This window comes from Ictidomys tridecemlineatus, unplaced genomic scaffold (genome assembly GCF_052094955.1).
Source record: "Ictidomys tridecemlineatus isolate mIctTri1 unplaced genomic scaffold, mIctTri1.hap1 Scaffold_873, whole genome shotgun sequence".
In the NCBI taxonomy this organism is placed as follows: domain Eukaryota; kingdom Metazoa; phylum Chordata; class Mammalia; order Rodentia; family Sciuridae; genus Ictidomys; species Ictidomys tridecemlineatus.
Genome location: NW_027526117.1, coordinates 104,109 through 121,432, shown reverse-complemented (window position 1 = coordinate 121,432; position 17,324 = coordinate 104,109).

Here is a 17,324-nt window from a genome sequence, read left to right as displayed (position 1 = left end):
GATTTGTCCAAATGCAATCGCATGTTCTTCAGTTCTCAGGGCATTTAAATCAGGATAAAAATCAATGAGATGATGGGTTTGAATCACTCAGGAGACAAAGCCACTGAGCCATAAATGATCCGTCTCAGTAAATACCTTTGCATTATCTCCTTCTAATGTGGTGATGTAGAGCCAGCTATAGAGCACAGGAAAATAACTAGAAATAGATTTTGTTAATATATTTTGGTGAATGATACCATCTGCTACAATTGTCAGTAGTGCTTTAAAGCAGACTTTATCAAACTCAGCATTATGGAGCTTTTGGACCCGGCAGTTTCTGTTGTGGGAAGAAAGAAAAGGAAGGAAGGGAGGGAGGGAGGAAGGGAGGGAGAAATGTAGGTAGAAAAGTAAGGAAGGAGCAAAAGAGAGGCAGATAGAAGTTCATTAACTTCCGTCTATGGATATGCATTACTTTAAACTTTCATTGAACTTTAAAGCTTAAATTACTTCTCCAAAATAGGATAATGACAACTAAAATACCCTCACTAAAATGGTCACCATTCCTTTGGAGAGTGAGTTTTCAAAAACACATCTGTGCATTTTTCCCCACCTACCTATTTGGAAGAGTAAGGCAACTACTATAAGAATCAAAAAGATTGTTGTTTGAAAAGGTGTTCTGGGTCCACTTTCCTGCAGAGAACTGTGAGAGCTTATGACTAATTTTTGGCTACTAAAAAAAAAAAAAAAAAGTCACTCCCTTAAATAACTTATGATAAAGCCCTTCACAGTCTTCACAGGCAATTTCAAATGATGTTTTTTTTTTCAGAAGTTGAAGAAAAAAAATCCCTTTTCATGGATTTTACCTCTTTGGTCCACTTTTTCTTTTGGGGAGAAGTCTTTTCTACTGTCCTTTAATAAAGCTTTTACTCTCCAATCTAAATGTGCCTAGTGCACTTCTCTGGTGTTGGGGAAGCAAGGACTCTTCATCAGTAAACAGCCCTAGCAGGTTTACATTTATTTTGAGAAAGGCCCTAGCTAAGTTTCTGAGATTATTTTTGTTATGGTTTGATTTATCTAGTATTTGCTATTGCAATAAAGCATACTGTTTTTACATACATATGTATTCATATGGGGATCTTATTTATATTATGATTTTTTATTATTGCAATATTATAATTTCACACCATATATGAATAGTAGGCCATGATAACTTCTTTTTTTGCTCTTATAATTGAAAAGGTTTTTGGCTAAAGTTACATATAACTTTGTAGATAAATTTTAAAAATTTATGCTTTGGTTTCTTACTTCATTTAAAGCTTGATGATTTTTCTTATTATTGCATTATTCTTGTATTTAATAGTAAGGTTTATTTTTAATAACCATAAAACTTGAAATATAATTTGCTCCACTTCAGTATCCAGTAGTTCCCCTTTCCCTATTCTCCTATTTTCTTCTATCATATATTTATATATAGTTTTTTGAATTATTGCTTTATACAATACACATAAAAGTAGACTTCACTGTGATATATTCATATTTGTACCTAGAAGTTTTGGTGAGATATATTGTCGGTTAATTTCGGGGAAAATCATCACCTTTGTAATGATGAGTTTTATTATTTACATGGGATGTATAATTCAGTCTTTTATGTGCTTTTTGTGAGTTTTATTTTCTCATAAGTTCTACATATTTTGTTTCTAAAAATGTACACATGTGAAATACCGCTTGCATAAGGCACCTATGTAAAATTTATACACAGTGTTTTATGCTCTTTTTTAAACTGGATATATTATGACAGGTGACTGTCCCAAGGGACCATTTTTTCTACAGATTATTATTTATATCTTCCAAGATGTATATTGTATTGAGCCATGCCCTTGGGCTTCAAGTGTTTGGATGAGTACCATTGCATACTTACATGTTATCATGATCACATATGCTCTAATTTCAGTAAGTCTCTGTGATGGAAAGTATCATGTATATTCAATAGCAAAATAGTTTCCACAAATAGATACTAATTTAAACTCCTTTTGAGTTAATGATTATTAATTTGTTTTAAATGTTCATCAATATTACTTAATTTTTCTCATGATGGGTTTTTATTTTTTGTTTCTTAAATTTCTAAAGATTTTGAATTTTTATAGTTAAGAAACATATCTGATGTATAAATTTAAAGTTCAAACTTCTGTCTTTTATATAATTTTGGCTTAAAAGATGAGAAAAGGATCCAAAAATGCAGCTAGAGATTGATTTCAAATAAATAAAAACGTTTAAATTATTTTTTAAAATTGACTTTTTTTTTACTCATCATTTATTATGGGTTTCTTATATAATTGTAAGGGTAGATTATTTAAAGTGGATTCTAGGGATTATCTTTGTTAATTACTACAGGAAAAATAAATAAGAAATTTCTCTATACTATGGCTGCAGGAAAATGAATAAATTTCTTTAAAATCATATGGTAATAAAATTGTTAAATGACATTTACTAAACATACACGCCTTAAAATTTTTTTTCTGTAATATTTTTGGCAGTGAATTATGAATTCTATTATGTAGACTTTGGAATTTAATATAAAATCATATGGAACAAATTTGGCCAATCCTAGAAATATTCATACATAATTTGTTGTTTACCTAATGAAATGTTTTGGAGATAGCAACTAATGAACATATTTATTTTTAGAAATAGTTACTTTTTTGCTTTTCAGTTTCTTATAAGCCTTTTAGATTTGTTTCCTTACTGAGTCACTCAGGGCCACTGATGTTTTTTTTTTTTTTTTTTGTAATCTCGAGTCATTTACCCTTCTAAGAAATCTGTCTTGTGAGCTCTGTTTCTGAAGAGTTTCTTAATATGAAAGAGAAAAAAGTATTTATGTTGCCCCTGAAATGTATTCTCAATGCACTCTTATCAAAATGCAGAGAAAATAATATTTCCCCAGACTGACATCCCTGTGTCAGGAGCTGACAATACATTGATGGTCTTTGAAGAAATTCCATACAGTTCTGTCTCTGGGTAGTTTTCTGTGGGCTGCTGAATTGCCATTTAGTATCCAAATACCCATGTTTTTTCATCTGTACTATGGGAATAATTATAGAGGGCACAGATGAATAATGCTCTTCATGAGGCTATGAATACCTGTATATTCTGTAGTGCACAGCTGACAAAGCCCCTGGAATACACTGTGCAGATTTTATTTGGTTAACCATTATCTGCCATTCACATAAATTTTCTTTCAAAAGCTTGTAATAACCTTTTCACTTTAGGCATCCATGTAATCCACATTTCAAAGTATAAAAGTTTGAATCTTTCTTTTCTGAATTCCAGGTTCCATTTCTCTTGTGGTTCAATGTGGTACAAATAATTATGGTTTTTTTTCTTTCTTTTACACTTTGTTTCTAATAAAAATGTTCTCTGCTCTAAACCTATATATTCCATGACCAGCTTTTTAGAAAATGATATAGATAATTGTATTTGATAATTTATAAAGGAGAGTTGAGAATAATTCTTGCTCGTGTTTCCCCTCCTTAGAAACTGAACTAGAAGTGTTCTTGGTACTGAAAAGGGAGGACCATAACCAATCATATATATTTAAAAAAAATGTTGATTAATTGTATATTCTCTTCTAAAAACTCTGTTCAGATCCTTGGCCCATTTCTTGATTGGTTTATCATCATCATCATCATCATCATCATCATCATCACTACTAGTATTATTTGCTTAGTCTTTTGAGTTCTTTATGTACCCTAGAGATTAGTGCTCTGTCTGATATGTGAGGGGTAAAATATTCCTCCTAAAATATTTGTCTTCACCTCACAGATTGTTTCTTTTGCTGAGAATAAACTTTTTAGTATGATTCTATCCCATTTATTGATTATTTGTTTTAATTCTTGTTCTATCAGTGTCTTATTAAAGAAATTGGGGCCTAATCTCACATGATGAAGATTAGAGCCTGTATTTTATTCCATTAGACACAGAGTATCTGGGTTAATTCCTAGGTTCTTGATACACTTGGAGTTGAGTTTTGTTCATCGTGAGAGAGGGTGGTTTGTTGAAGAGGCTATCTTTTCTCCAGTGCATGTTTTGACACCTTTGTCTAATATATAATAATTATAATTTTGTGGGTTAGTCTCTGTGACCTCTATTCTGTACCATTCGTCTGTAGTATTTTTTTTTTTCAAATGCAATGCTGTTTTTGTTACCACTGCTCTGTAGTATGGTTTAAGGTCTGGTATAGTGATGCCACCTGCTTCACTCTTTCTGCTAAGGGTTACTTTAGCTATTCTTGATCTCTTTTATTTTTCCAGATAAATTTCATTGTTGCTTTTTCTATTTCTATGAGGAATGCCATTAGGATTTTGATCATAATTGCAGTAAATCTGTATAGTGCTTTGGTAGTACTGTCATTTTGATAATATTAATTGTGCCTATTGATGAGCAAAGTAGATCTTTCCATCTTTTAAGGTCTTTTTTGATTTTTCTTCTTTAGGTTTCTGTAGTTTTTCTTGTATAGACCCTTCACCTCTTTCATTAACTTGATTCCCAAGTATCTTTTTTTGAAGTTATTGTAAATGGGGTAGTTTTCTTCATTTTTTTCTCAGAAGATTTTTCACTGATATACAGAAATGCTTTTGATTTATGAATGATGATTTTATATCCTGCTACTTTGCAAAATTTATTTACAAGATCTAGAAGATTTCTGGTGGAGATATTTGAGTCTTTTAGGTATATAATCATGTCTGGCATTTGCAGGTAAATGGATAGCATTGGAGAAGATAATGCTAAGTGATGTTAGCCAATTCAAAGAAAAATGCGAAATATAAGGAGGCTGACTCATAATGGGGTAGGGAGGGGGAGCATGAGAGAAATAGATGGATTCTCAATAAAGAAGAGGTGTGGGAGGAAAAGAAAAGGGACACGGGATTTGCAAGAATGGTGGAAGGTGATACAAACTATAATCAAAAGTACATGTACGAAGACACAAATTTGTATCACCATACTTTATATACAACCAGAGATATGAAAAATTGTGTTCTATACAAGAAATAAGAATTGTAATGCTTCTGTTGTCATTTCTTTAAAAAATTGATAGAAATATGAAAAAATTTGTTCATAAATTATATACACTAAATATGTTCATGATATATATAATCTCCTCATGTATGTTTATATATAGCTCTAGGGAAATGCAAGTCTCCTGAATTTTTAAAAATCAATTAATTCTTTAATTTGTTCTAACTTGCTAATAGAGCAGAATACATTTCACTTCATAGTACACAAATGGAGCACAAACTTTTATTTCTCTTGTTGTACAGAAAGTATAGTTACAAAACCCATGTAACTCTACTTTGTGTACAACAAGATTTTCATCTCATTCCGCCATCTATACCATCTCCCATCACCTCCCTCCCCTTTGTCTTATTCAAAGTTTCTTCATTTCTTCCATGCTACCTCCCACTTCCCTCGTTATGGTTGTGGATCACCATCCACTTAGCAGAGAAAACCTTAGGTCTTTGGTTTAGGAGGATTGGCTTACTTTCCTTAACATGATATTCTCCAACTCCATCCATTTACTTTCCAATTCCATAATTTTATTCTCTATTAATGCTCAGTATTATTCCAATGTGTAAATAGACCATACTTTCTTTATCCATTCATCTATTGAAGAACATATAGATTGGTTCTGTAGTTTACCTATTGTGAATTGTTTTGCTATGAACATCGATGTGGATATGCCTCTGTATTATGCGGTTTTTAGCTCTTGTTGGTCTAAACTGAGGAGTTGGGTAGCTGGGTAAATTTTGGTTTCTTTCCAAGTTTTCTAAGGAATCTCCTTATTCTTTTCCAGATTGGTGTCACAAATTTAGGGTCCTACCAACATTGTTACAATGGGGCTTTTTCCTCACATCCTCACCAACATACATTTTTGCTTGTATTTTTAATAACTGCCATTCTGATTGGAGTAAGATTAAATTTTGGAGTAGTTTTGATTTGCAATTCTTTAATTGCTAGAGATGTTGAACATTTTTTTAATGATTTATTGATTGTTTATCTTCTAAAAAGTGTGTCTCTTCAGTTCCTTAGTCCGTTTCATTTAATGATTAGTAAATTTGTGTTTTTTTTGGTATTAAGCCGGGAAATTAGGTTTCTACTTGATGTGCATGTGGTAAAAATTTGCTGCTATCTCTGGTATCACTTTTCGCCTCACCTTTTTTTTTTTTTTTTTTGCTGAGAAGAATCTTTTCAGTTTGAATTCATCCCACCTAGTGACTCTTGTTTCTATTTCTTGTGCTTTAGTAGTATTCTTAAAGAAGCAAAATTTCAAATTCCCTACCTGGGATTACAGGTGTATGACATCATGATAGCAACACAATTCATCTTCATTTCAAGCTCACTTTCTTAAGGGGATTTCATCCTAGAAAGAAAAAGAAAATATTATAGACAGGCCATTGGGTCTAAGGCCATGTCATAAAAATAAGAATATTCCATTAGTCAACTTAAACAATAGACTAAAATCTTTGGATCTGGGGAAATATATATATATATATTACAAACATACACACACACACACACACACACACACACACACACACACCCCATACACTTTCTGGTGAAATCTCTTTGCCCTGACTCAGGGCAGTTTATCTCTAGTTTTTTATATCTCAGGAGAAATATTGGTAAAAAAATAAATGTATCATTCACCTGTAGAAGAAAAAGAAGTGATTATGTCTTTCATCTTCCTGAACTCAGGATAAGCATAACTCTCAAATATGGTTCTGTGAACTGAGATTTTCTGGAGTCTTGACATAGTTTTGAGGGTGCTGTTCCAAAAATACATATACTTTATTAGTAATATTTTAAATACATAATGGTAATTTTTACATTGTGGAAATTATGGGTTATACTATAAAATTCAATTTTACTATTTTTATATGAATTCTAAAAAATAATTATCTTTCCACCTCATATAATTTTAATGTTCAATCTGTTTCCATACAAGAGAAGTTAACTGAAATTTTACAAAATTGTCACTGTATTATTTCTATCCATAAATAATATATTTGCATATATGATCTACACATTCAAAAGGCCTCATATGCAAGTTTAAATGCAAATGCTTTTCTGGGTTGGCTGGATTTTACTTCTCCAAGGATAGCTTGCCATAAATTCGATGCAGCCTGAGGATCTGGATTTCAATTCCCAGATCCTCAAAATAAATAAATAAATAAATAAATAAATAAATAAATAAGTGTACAGACAAGACCCTACAATTGTGACATCATTTATTTCTGAATTTGAGGTTATCTCCTGATTCTCAAAAAATCTCTAGGTTCAGATTGAGCATATGAAGACATAAGTTGTGTCCAATCAGGACCCCTTATATAAGCATTGTCCAATCTACACATATTCAGTAAAGAAAAGCAAGTTTTGACCATCTGGCGTCAAGTCTGCCAGAGTGGGTATCCACTTCTAGGCTTCATCACTTATGTTCAGTGAACCTGATTTTTTTCTCCTGTATAGGTACTTTGTGATTTATAGAGAGTACATGTGGCTTCTAAAAATAGAGTAAATGTTGAGTGTGCAGTGAAATCCTGAGACTGGATGGTGAGTCAGGTTGAAACTGGTTGCACTGAATATGGTGGGAACTGGCAATGGTTTGCTAGAATCCCTGGTGTAATCTTTGGTTTATGCATTTCTGTGTCTTCTTCTAAGAAAGGTCAGCCATGAATTTCCACTGGCCAGTCAACTGGATCATATATTAACAGTAGACAGTGGAAGTCCTATAGTATCCTATAGAATATCTTCAGCCCCTATCTTAAATTCTATGTGAGAACATTTGTGGCAATATTTCCGAATCTTCTCAGATTGTGTTGTGGATTCTGGAGTGAAGAGGTCATCATAATCACAAATCCATGTGTTTTTTCCTCCAGGAGCAGGGTGAGACACTATATAGGTATCTCAGTTTTTTTTTCCTCCTTAATTCATTCTCCTTCTTTTTGGAAATTGTGGTATTGTGGATTTAGCCAGAGGTACTGTACCACTTTGCTACATACCTGGTACTTTTATTTTTTTTATCTTCAGACAGTTGCTGAGTGTGATTTTAAATTTATGCCTCTGTATTGTGAGTTGCTTTTATATATAAAATTTTAGCTTTCTGTTCAATGACAACTTCCCCCTTTTCCAGTATTATCAGTTACATTTTTGCAGTATTATCAGTTATTTTACCCATATTATATTTGAAATGAACATGGTATTTTCAATTGTTAGACCAAAAACTGGATGAGACTTTAAAGTATTTTTATCTCTCTGGGTGCAATTATACGTGCATATAATTCCAGAGGCTCAAGTGGGCTAAGTCATTAAGATTGCAATTTCAAGGTAAACATCAGGAACTTAGGTAGACTAATTAGACAATTAGAAAAACCTGTCTCATAATTTTAAAACATGGCTGGGTATGTAGCCCAGAATTAACATGCTGCTCTTTCAAATCCCCAGTACCGTAGAAAAAAATTTATGTTGTTGTTTATAAGCATTTTACATAATTGAAAAGTAAAGAAGAATCACTTGATCTTGGAAAAATCATGTGTTTCTATTCTTCCTTTGTGTCTCCAAAGGCAGACAACCTGTCAGAGTGTCTTTATGCTCATTTGTGAAATGTGTATGAGAGCATTCTCATTCCATACTCTGGTATTTTCCTGGAACTGTGTTTCAGAACTATGTAATACGAGGATGCCACAGCTGGAATATCTACTGCCTCTCATAAGTCCAGACCAGTACTTGGGGCTTTTCTTGTTCAAGAACAGTATAAATGTAGAGAGCTTAGTTTCTCAAAGAAATAACTTATAGAACTCTCATCTTCCATTTTATTAAAAATGTCTTCACTAATTTTATAGTCTAGCACAGTGTTTTTTTCTTCCATATTCATATAATTGGAGTACTACTTACTTTTCCACTTTTTGAGAGTAGCCATTCTAACAGCTGTGCTCATGCAGAAGATCTTATAGTTGGATGGTGAACTAAAATTCTGATGCAAGCTTTTTAGATTCCAGGGTGCCTTATGCTCACTGGAAAAAAAATTGATATGCACCTATTTTAGAAATAAAGAGGCATCTGTGATTGTAAACATTTTTCTTCACTAATAATTGAGATTTTAGCCCATTACAATGTTTGCACACCAATGTGAAAACACTTCTTTTTGTGCTAGGGAAATTTTCACCTGCACAATTACCAGTGCTTTCAATGCTTTGAGGTTTCAGGTGTAGTCCATTAAATGGAAAAAGTTAATATCGGGACAAATTGCTTACAGAAAGAATGGGTTAGGTCTGATGTTATTAGTAAAGTGAGCTGGGTGAGAGAGCTCAAGAAATGCTAAACTGCCACTTTGGCTTTCAGTGGTGGCCTGTATTCTTCTTTTAATATTTTGGTAATGTCCTGATAAAAGTTCAACTATCAGCAACAGCTATTTGCATTTTTAGAAAATGTTGGCAAATCCCTCTAATGGATTAAGGGGTTCCCTTAAGATTTAATACCTCTTTCACTCTGGTCTAATGGAATAAAGCCACTGGATCTTGCATGGCCATAGAAAACCACTTATTTTTTTTTTTCTTCCTGGAGCAAATACTCATGTATATCTTATTCCTTCCTCTGTGTGTACAGATAAATTAGCATTTAAACTACAGGAAATTTAGAGTTAAATAATATATTTCAAACCCAAATCAATCTTCCTTTATTTATATTAACCCTGGATTTGGGCATTTTGTTCCAGTAATTTTGCATATTGCTCAAATTAGGAAAATCTTCAAGTGCATTCTACTTATGTCTCTTTTTTAAAGAGAGAGAGATTTTTTTTAAGAGTGAGAGAGGAGAGAGAGGTTTTAATATTTATTTTTTTAATTTTTGGCAGACACAACATCTTTGTATGTGGTGCTGAGGATCGAACCCGGGCTGCACGCATGCCAGGCGAGCGCGCTACCGCTTGAGCCACATCCACAGCCCCTCTACTTATGTCTTGCTCGATATTTTTATTTTCAGTTTTCCAATTTGTGTGTCTCTAAATCCTTTACGGGTTTTAGATGGACTCAAAACAGGAGTATGTATTTATTTGGTGTATCGATAAATGGAGGGAGGCTTATATTCTGCTTTTATTTATTTTTATTTTATTTTTTAAAATTATCTCTCTTTAAATCTGATGTTTGGTGGATGCTTCTGTATAATTCCAGTGTCACACACATTCTGCATTCTAGCATGTATAAGGCCCTGAGTCCAACTGCAACACCATACACACAAAATATTTTTCATATGAAAGTTTTAATATTTTCAGGGTCAAAAGAGAAATAGCAATTTGATTGAAAGTATTATATCTCTAATTTTAAAAATATTTTTATATTTTTACATACTTACATTAAATCTTTACTTACAGAAATATGTAATTTTATTACACATATAAAATTTTCTTTGTCTAACAATCTTTTCATACTGATACAAACATATTTTGTTAATTTTATTTTTAATTTTTTTTTTGCAATCAGGAAAGGAAACTTCTGTATATTTTCTGTATATTTTCCAACTTTTTCTTCAGTGGTATTATTCAGGAATGATCATGTGTCTATTATGTATATGTTTTATACACACATGCATGTGGATATACAAATTCCTTCATTAGTTCCAAAAGTTTCCTTTTATTCTCTCCTGCCCAGGAGTCCAGCTAGGTCCATTCCACAGATAACCTTTCTCGCTACACAGAAATGATGACCAGCCAGACCACCCAGAGTTCAGCCCAGTGAGAGGAATTATCCTCTTCACTATCTTCAGTGCCAATTCAAGAATCTGGAAACAGTCTGTAATTAGATCTCATGAACCTATGGAACACAAAGGCTATAAATCCATTATGACTCCAGGGTTTCCCTTATCAATCTATCAACTATTCCTAGGGAACTCCTCACAAAGCATGAAGGAGAGATGTTGGTGCAAATGAAGGAAGTGTTGAAGGGACAAGTGTGGGGGAGTCATTCATGAAGCACAGACCTTCTGGATCTGCAGAGACTCTCATCTCAAATGCCCTTTCCAATATCTGATGGGTTGCTGCTTATGCAGACATTTTTTAAAGATCATAGCCAACTCTGACTGAATAATCACTGGATCTTTCATGGTCTGGTGTTTCATCTCTATTTTGACTAAATACTGTGCCGGGGATCGGCTTTCATATTGGTCCACAGCATTACATTATAAATGGTGTGGTCTGGTCTTGCTCTTTATAGCACCTTGGGAGTCCATACTGTGATTTCCTATTGAGACTTGACAGAAGCTCAACATAGCATCTTCCTTTTCCACTGAATGAAAGCATTTTTCTCTTCTTCTAGAACAGTGATTCTCAATTGGGAGTGATTTTGCTACCCCATGCTTCCTGTGTCAAGGGACATATTTGGAAACATTTTTGATTGCCACACTAGGCTAATGCTATAGGCATCCAGTAGGTAAGACTTTTGCATACTGATAAAGTTCTTCAATGCACAGGACAAAAAACAACAAGGATTAATTCAGCTCAAAATTTCATTATGATAAAGTTGAAAACTCTGCTGTATGACCCTGTTCCTATAAAACAGAAAGGGGAGGTATTTCCCTGTTGGACCATCATAAGGCCAATTTACAGGTCCAAAGTTTCAAGGGAAAATAGAAGCTCAAGGTTCTTCGAATGCCCCAAGTCTTAGAGACTCTCCTTCCACACTTGTGCTCTGACTTTAGCAAAGATGTTCATCAAGGCTGCATTGTCCATCTCCTTTGCAGTTCTTCCACTCTTACCATTGAAACTTGAACTTCAGTGTTTCCTCCAATAGAGGGAGACTACAATCTTTTTAACATTTCCAAGGAAGCCTTCTAACTCCACAGTATTCACTGAATTGATGACTGACAAATGTAAGATTTTAATTCTATTCCTTTAGCACATTGACAAAGTTTAACAACATCTAATTCACCCCACAATCACTACTGGCATTTGTAGATCATGATTTCATCTATACAGAAAAGACATTGATATTTTGCATTTATCCCTATGTACAATCAGTAACTACAAATGAAGATGCAAAAAGGCATTACATTAACATTAGTACTGAAAAGAATCAATAAAATATTTAGAAATAAATGTAAGAAAAAGATAACAATAATTATTAATAAAAGGGATCAAAAGAAGAAGACATGAAACATAGTATGATATAGTATATTCTTAAGAATGAAATAATATAAAAAGTTAAATCTTTCAAAATTCACACATAAATTTAATGTAAAGCCAATATCATACTTGAATGTATTAAAATTAAATTTCAATTTTATATGAAAGGTTAAAAGACTGACAGTATCCAATAAAGGAATTTTAAAGGAAACAGTAAGCCATTGTCTTATCAAATATTAAATTACAAAGGAAGAGTATTTGTAATATTAGAGTAGAAATAAAGAGATGAATAGGGAATTTTTTCCCAAGATAGATAAATTTGATATATTTTAAAATTGATATAATCATTGAAATTTGAATTATTTGATCATTTGTGCTAGCAAAATTGACCATCTAGCTGGAAGAAAATTAAATGGGAATACTAGTTCCTTCTATATGCAACAATAAATTCCATCTGATTAAAGAGTTAAATGTACAAAAAATGAACAATATAAGTATTTGGAAATGAATCAGGGCATTGAATATACAACTTAAGTTCTGGATTTCTTTTGATCAAGGAGGAAAGAACAATTTATAAAGGAAAAGATAAATCTATTTAAATATATTTTAAATACTTTTAATGATTTCAGGAGGCAAAATTAACACAAAAATCAAAAGACAAATGGTATTTAGGGAATAATATTTGCAGGTAGACAAATCATGTTGAAGCATCATGGTCTATAGCATGCAAATAACTTATCAATTAAGAAGAAAATGTAAATATCACAATAGAAAAATAGGCAAGAAATAGAATAGGCAATTCACAAAATTAAAGTACAAGCACAAAAAAAACTTCAAAAGATCTGTAGCTCTCAGGGAAGTACAATTTAAGAACAACAATAATGAACAATATGAAAAAAAATGGCTAAAGTTTAAAAATGAAAAGAATAATAACATCTACTGTGGACCTGGAGTGGGCAAAGTTAGGAAGATGACTGTTAGTATGCTTGGAAAAAATCTAATTTTAATGGACCTTTAGAAGAACACATAATATCTGCTTTGAAAAAGAATGTAAATACTCTGAGCCCATAAACCTCCTACCTTCTATTGGAAAGTGTACCTAGAACAAACATATGTAAATACATAGGACATGTGTTGTGATGTGGTTTGTAGGATAGTGAATATAATTTTTAAACACTGTGAAAGCCTCTAAAAAAAGAAAGGGTTAACAAATAAGACATCTGTAGGGATTTGTATGATTGTTTGTGTTTATTTTATTGCACATACAAAGTATTCTGAGTCAGAAAACTGGCTTTTATTTGCTCCCTCTCTTTCTTTTTCTTTCTGTTGGGGCTCAACCCTGGGCCTTGTACATGCAAGGCAAAGCACTCTACTGCTGAGCTATACCCTCAGTGTCTATATTTCTCTAATTACCTCACCACAAATAAATTTGCCTCCTTTTCCCTAAGTGCTAGATTTCCTCACCCCAGATCTCAGACCAACCCCTAGAGTGGCTCAATGAAAACCAGGTGGAAATTTTTCCTACATGAGCATCAAGGCCCTACATAGGCCAGAAATGAGGGAAGAGTTTTCCCTGCTTATAAAGGGGAAGGAGGCAGAACACTTGAAAGAGTCTCTTCTTTAATCCAACTTTTTGGCAATAAAATCTCTGAAGGTGAAGAGCGCACCTTTGATTTAGAGATGTCTCCAAGTTCCAAAGCTCATTCATCCTTAAAATACAAACACCTGGGAAGATTGCAAACACCTAAGGAGATTGCAACTCCACTCTCCCAGGTACCCTAGGTCTTAACCTAATCTAGGTCATAACCTTTTAGTCCTCTGGGGGAAAGCTAAAGAGAAATTTTATTAACATTTAAATCAGAGCAATTAACTAGACAAATGGCTACAGAACTAATTCTTATGGGTGTAAAGTCTCAGGAGGTCAGGGCTTTTTATAGAATTGATAAAAATAAATCCAAAAGTTTTATTTCCCCACATATCCACCTCATTGAACGTTACTCAGTCATAAAAACAAATGAGCCTGAGCTACTTATCAGATGGATTTGCAGGATTCACAGAGGTACAAAATGCATGGTAGTGCAAAGTGTGACCTTAGTTTTACAACATAAACAATAAACGTACTAATGCACATTATATAAAAGTGTTTAAGCATGACAAAAGATATGCACATCAGATTTTTAGCTGATTAAAGAGGTGTGGAATATACACTAGTGAGAGGGGAAGAAAACATTCACATATAAAATTTCATTTGGAAAGAACGCCAGTATAAAAATTCTCTGTGAGGTAATACCATTTTCATTAACAATGATATATCCATGTGGAAGCATAAATATGTATAGATATGTCATATTTCAGTTTATGAATGTAGTTGTAGAATATCTATATTTGAGTGTGAGTATGGATATGGAGATGTTCAGTGGGAGGAACCAATATGTTATTGATGGGTTTTTTGGAGTAGTGACATTTCAAAAACTTACCATTTCTTTCTTATATCTTTATATATTCATAATTTTTTAACATGCAATTGGTATTTACTCTAGTGTTAAGTATGCTATTTATACTGTGCATATGTGCTTTTTGTTTTTCTTTTCTTTTTTTTTTTTCAGTTCCTTGGCCAAACCCAGGGTCTATGTTTGTCAGGGAACCACCCTACCATTGAGCTACATTCCCAGCCCATACAGCTACTTTTAATTCTTGAAAATATACCTTTAACTTGAATAACTTGAGATTATGTGCAGATGCTGCCATTTGCAGTTGACCTACCATATCCACCCCCTCCCACAGTTACATGAGCAATCTACCTTGAAATATTTGAATTTATTTCCTGCTATTTTTATCTATGTGGTATCCATATTACCATCATGAATTTCTAACTGGCAAGGCCAGTGTGGTTCCAGTTCATATCTGGAGTTCCAGATCCAGGCTCTCTTTCCCAGCCAGCCTCCTTGCCTTAAGAATCACAAGTTCCCCTACACTTCCAGCATGCATGAAGTTATTCTGACCCAAGTTCTCTTCCCAATGCTTCTAGCCCACTAAGTTATTTTCCCATACATGGCCCAGTAACTACCTGCTCCAACCTAGTGCTAGTATCAGGCACTGGAGATGCACAGCTCCACATCTCAGGAACTTAAGTCCTCACAGGAAAATTTGTTAAGGAAATCAACAATTGGACATCAAATTTCATGGAGGTGGGACTTCGTCTCTCAAAGTTTACAAAGTTTGCTTTCTCCCCTGGGTAATTTAAAATATATACATAAATGTATATTTATGTATAAATATATATGTATATATTTATACATATATTCATATTTTCCACTACAGACCTACCTAAAAATGTAGTCCTATCTGAATTTCACTCAACTGCATTTTTTCCTCTTCTCTCAGTAAAGAAGGAGGAAGTCAGAAATGGGCCTCATCAAGGCCACTCCTCAGGGACCACATGTCAGTTCATAGCCTGAGGTATATTCTACCTCTTCATAAGCAGGTAAACAATTCCTTAATTCTCTTGTGATCACACATGGTTGGACTTATTTCCAATGAAATCCCATAAGTCCCTAGGGTAGCTGCCCTGTAAGTCTAGATTTCTCTGAAAGCACTTTCTTTGTGGAGAGAAACCAATAATCCCTGCAGGTGTCCAAGTGGTAAGCTGATACACACCACAGGTGCCCCACTGAAAAGAGGCCAGCAGACAAGTCAGCTGAGCTTTGTGACTCATTCTTTCCCCATGGACCACACAAGCCTGTAATAGCATTAAGTAAGATCTGCAGAGTACACATTCCCATTACCATTGCCAAACGTTACATCTAGAACCACATCCATGGGACCTAAGGGAAACTATTTCACTGCACAAGAGTTTCTGAGCTGGTCTCCCCATGGTCATTTCTATCCCTTACAAAGGACTCTCCAACAGCAGGCCATGTTCTCTGTCTGGTGGAAATCAGAACCCTGATTTTAGGCAAGGACCTAAAGCTTTCTAAGTGCTCTGTTCGATTTAGAATGAAGGCCAAACTCTTACCCAGTCCCAAAGCATACTTGGGTGCTCCCTTCCTGCCATTCTGGTCTCACCCTCGACCACCAACCCCTCAAGACCACTTAGGCTTGAGCCTCTTGTGGTTCTTAGAGCAGGTCAAGTCCCAGGTTTTAGAACTTGCGGCTCCCTCTGCCTGGAAATCCCCTGCCAAGGCCTAAATTCCACCTTCCATTTGCCTCAGAGAAAGTTTCCATGACTTACTGATGACCAACCACTGGTTCCCATCACTAGCTCTCCTTATTTTTCTTGTAACATAACACTTGCTGAACTCTTGTTAATTGTCACCTATCTCTCACATCAGATGGGAAACTTCTCTCCACAACATTGACACTTAGGTAGTGCCCAGCACATGTGCTCAGTCACTGTTGGATAATGGGTGGGGATGGGTAGATGAACAAAGGAAGACACCCATCTACCTTTGGCTTTCAGCGAGAAGACGCAAGAGTCACCTATTTTTGAACTACATGAATAAATGACTATACCCTATTTCACTCCACAGTACACACATAGTCACTTGCTGTTTTCAAATGTTGACGCCTACATGTGAGTGGCAGTCTGGTCTCCTTTCATCATTTCCCCTCTTGTTCCCTGTCCCTCCCATTGGCTAGTCTAGTTAGAAGTCCTGGGGCATTTGTATATGGACAGCAGAATCAATACAGTGATTGAATGTTTTTTGGTGACTCATAATAAACACATCTTATTGTTTAAGTTCTAGGTGTGTGGGCCTCAATAATTGATGAATATTAGTAATTTCCCTTTCCAGTAAAACAATATACTATTTCTTCCATTTTGCCCTTCTTCCCCAGAGAAACAGAAACTTGGAGTAAACTGAGGTCAAAACATAGTGCTTATAATTTAAAATCTTATTACTTAGAGCAAGAATCTTTTGGATACACTTGATTCAAAATAGTTTAAAATACACACACACACACACATACACACACATGCATGTGTAATATATATATATATATATATATATATATACTTTGTAGGCTTTCACTATAATTTAACATAAAAAATATTGAAGTACAGTTTACTTAGACAATTGTATGTTGCTAATATAATTTTCTTTAAAATAAATGCTTCAAAAACTGAAGAATCCAGTAGATCAACTAGATCTAATTTTGTATATTTGAAGTAGGCATCAAG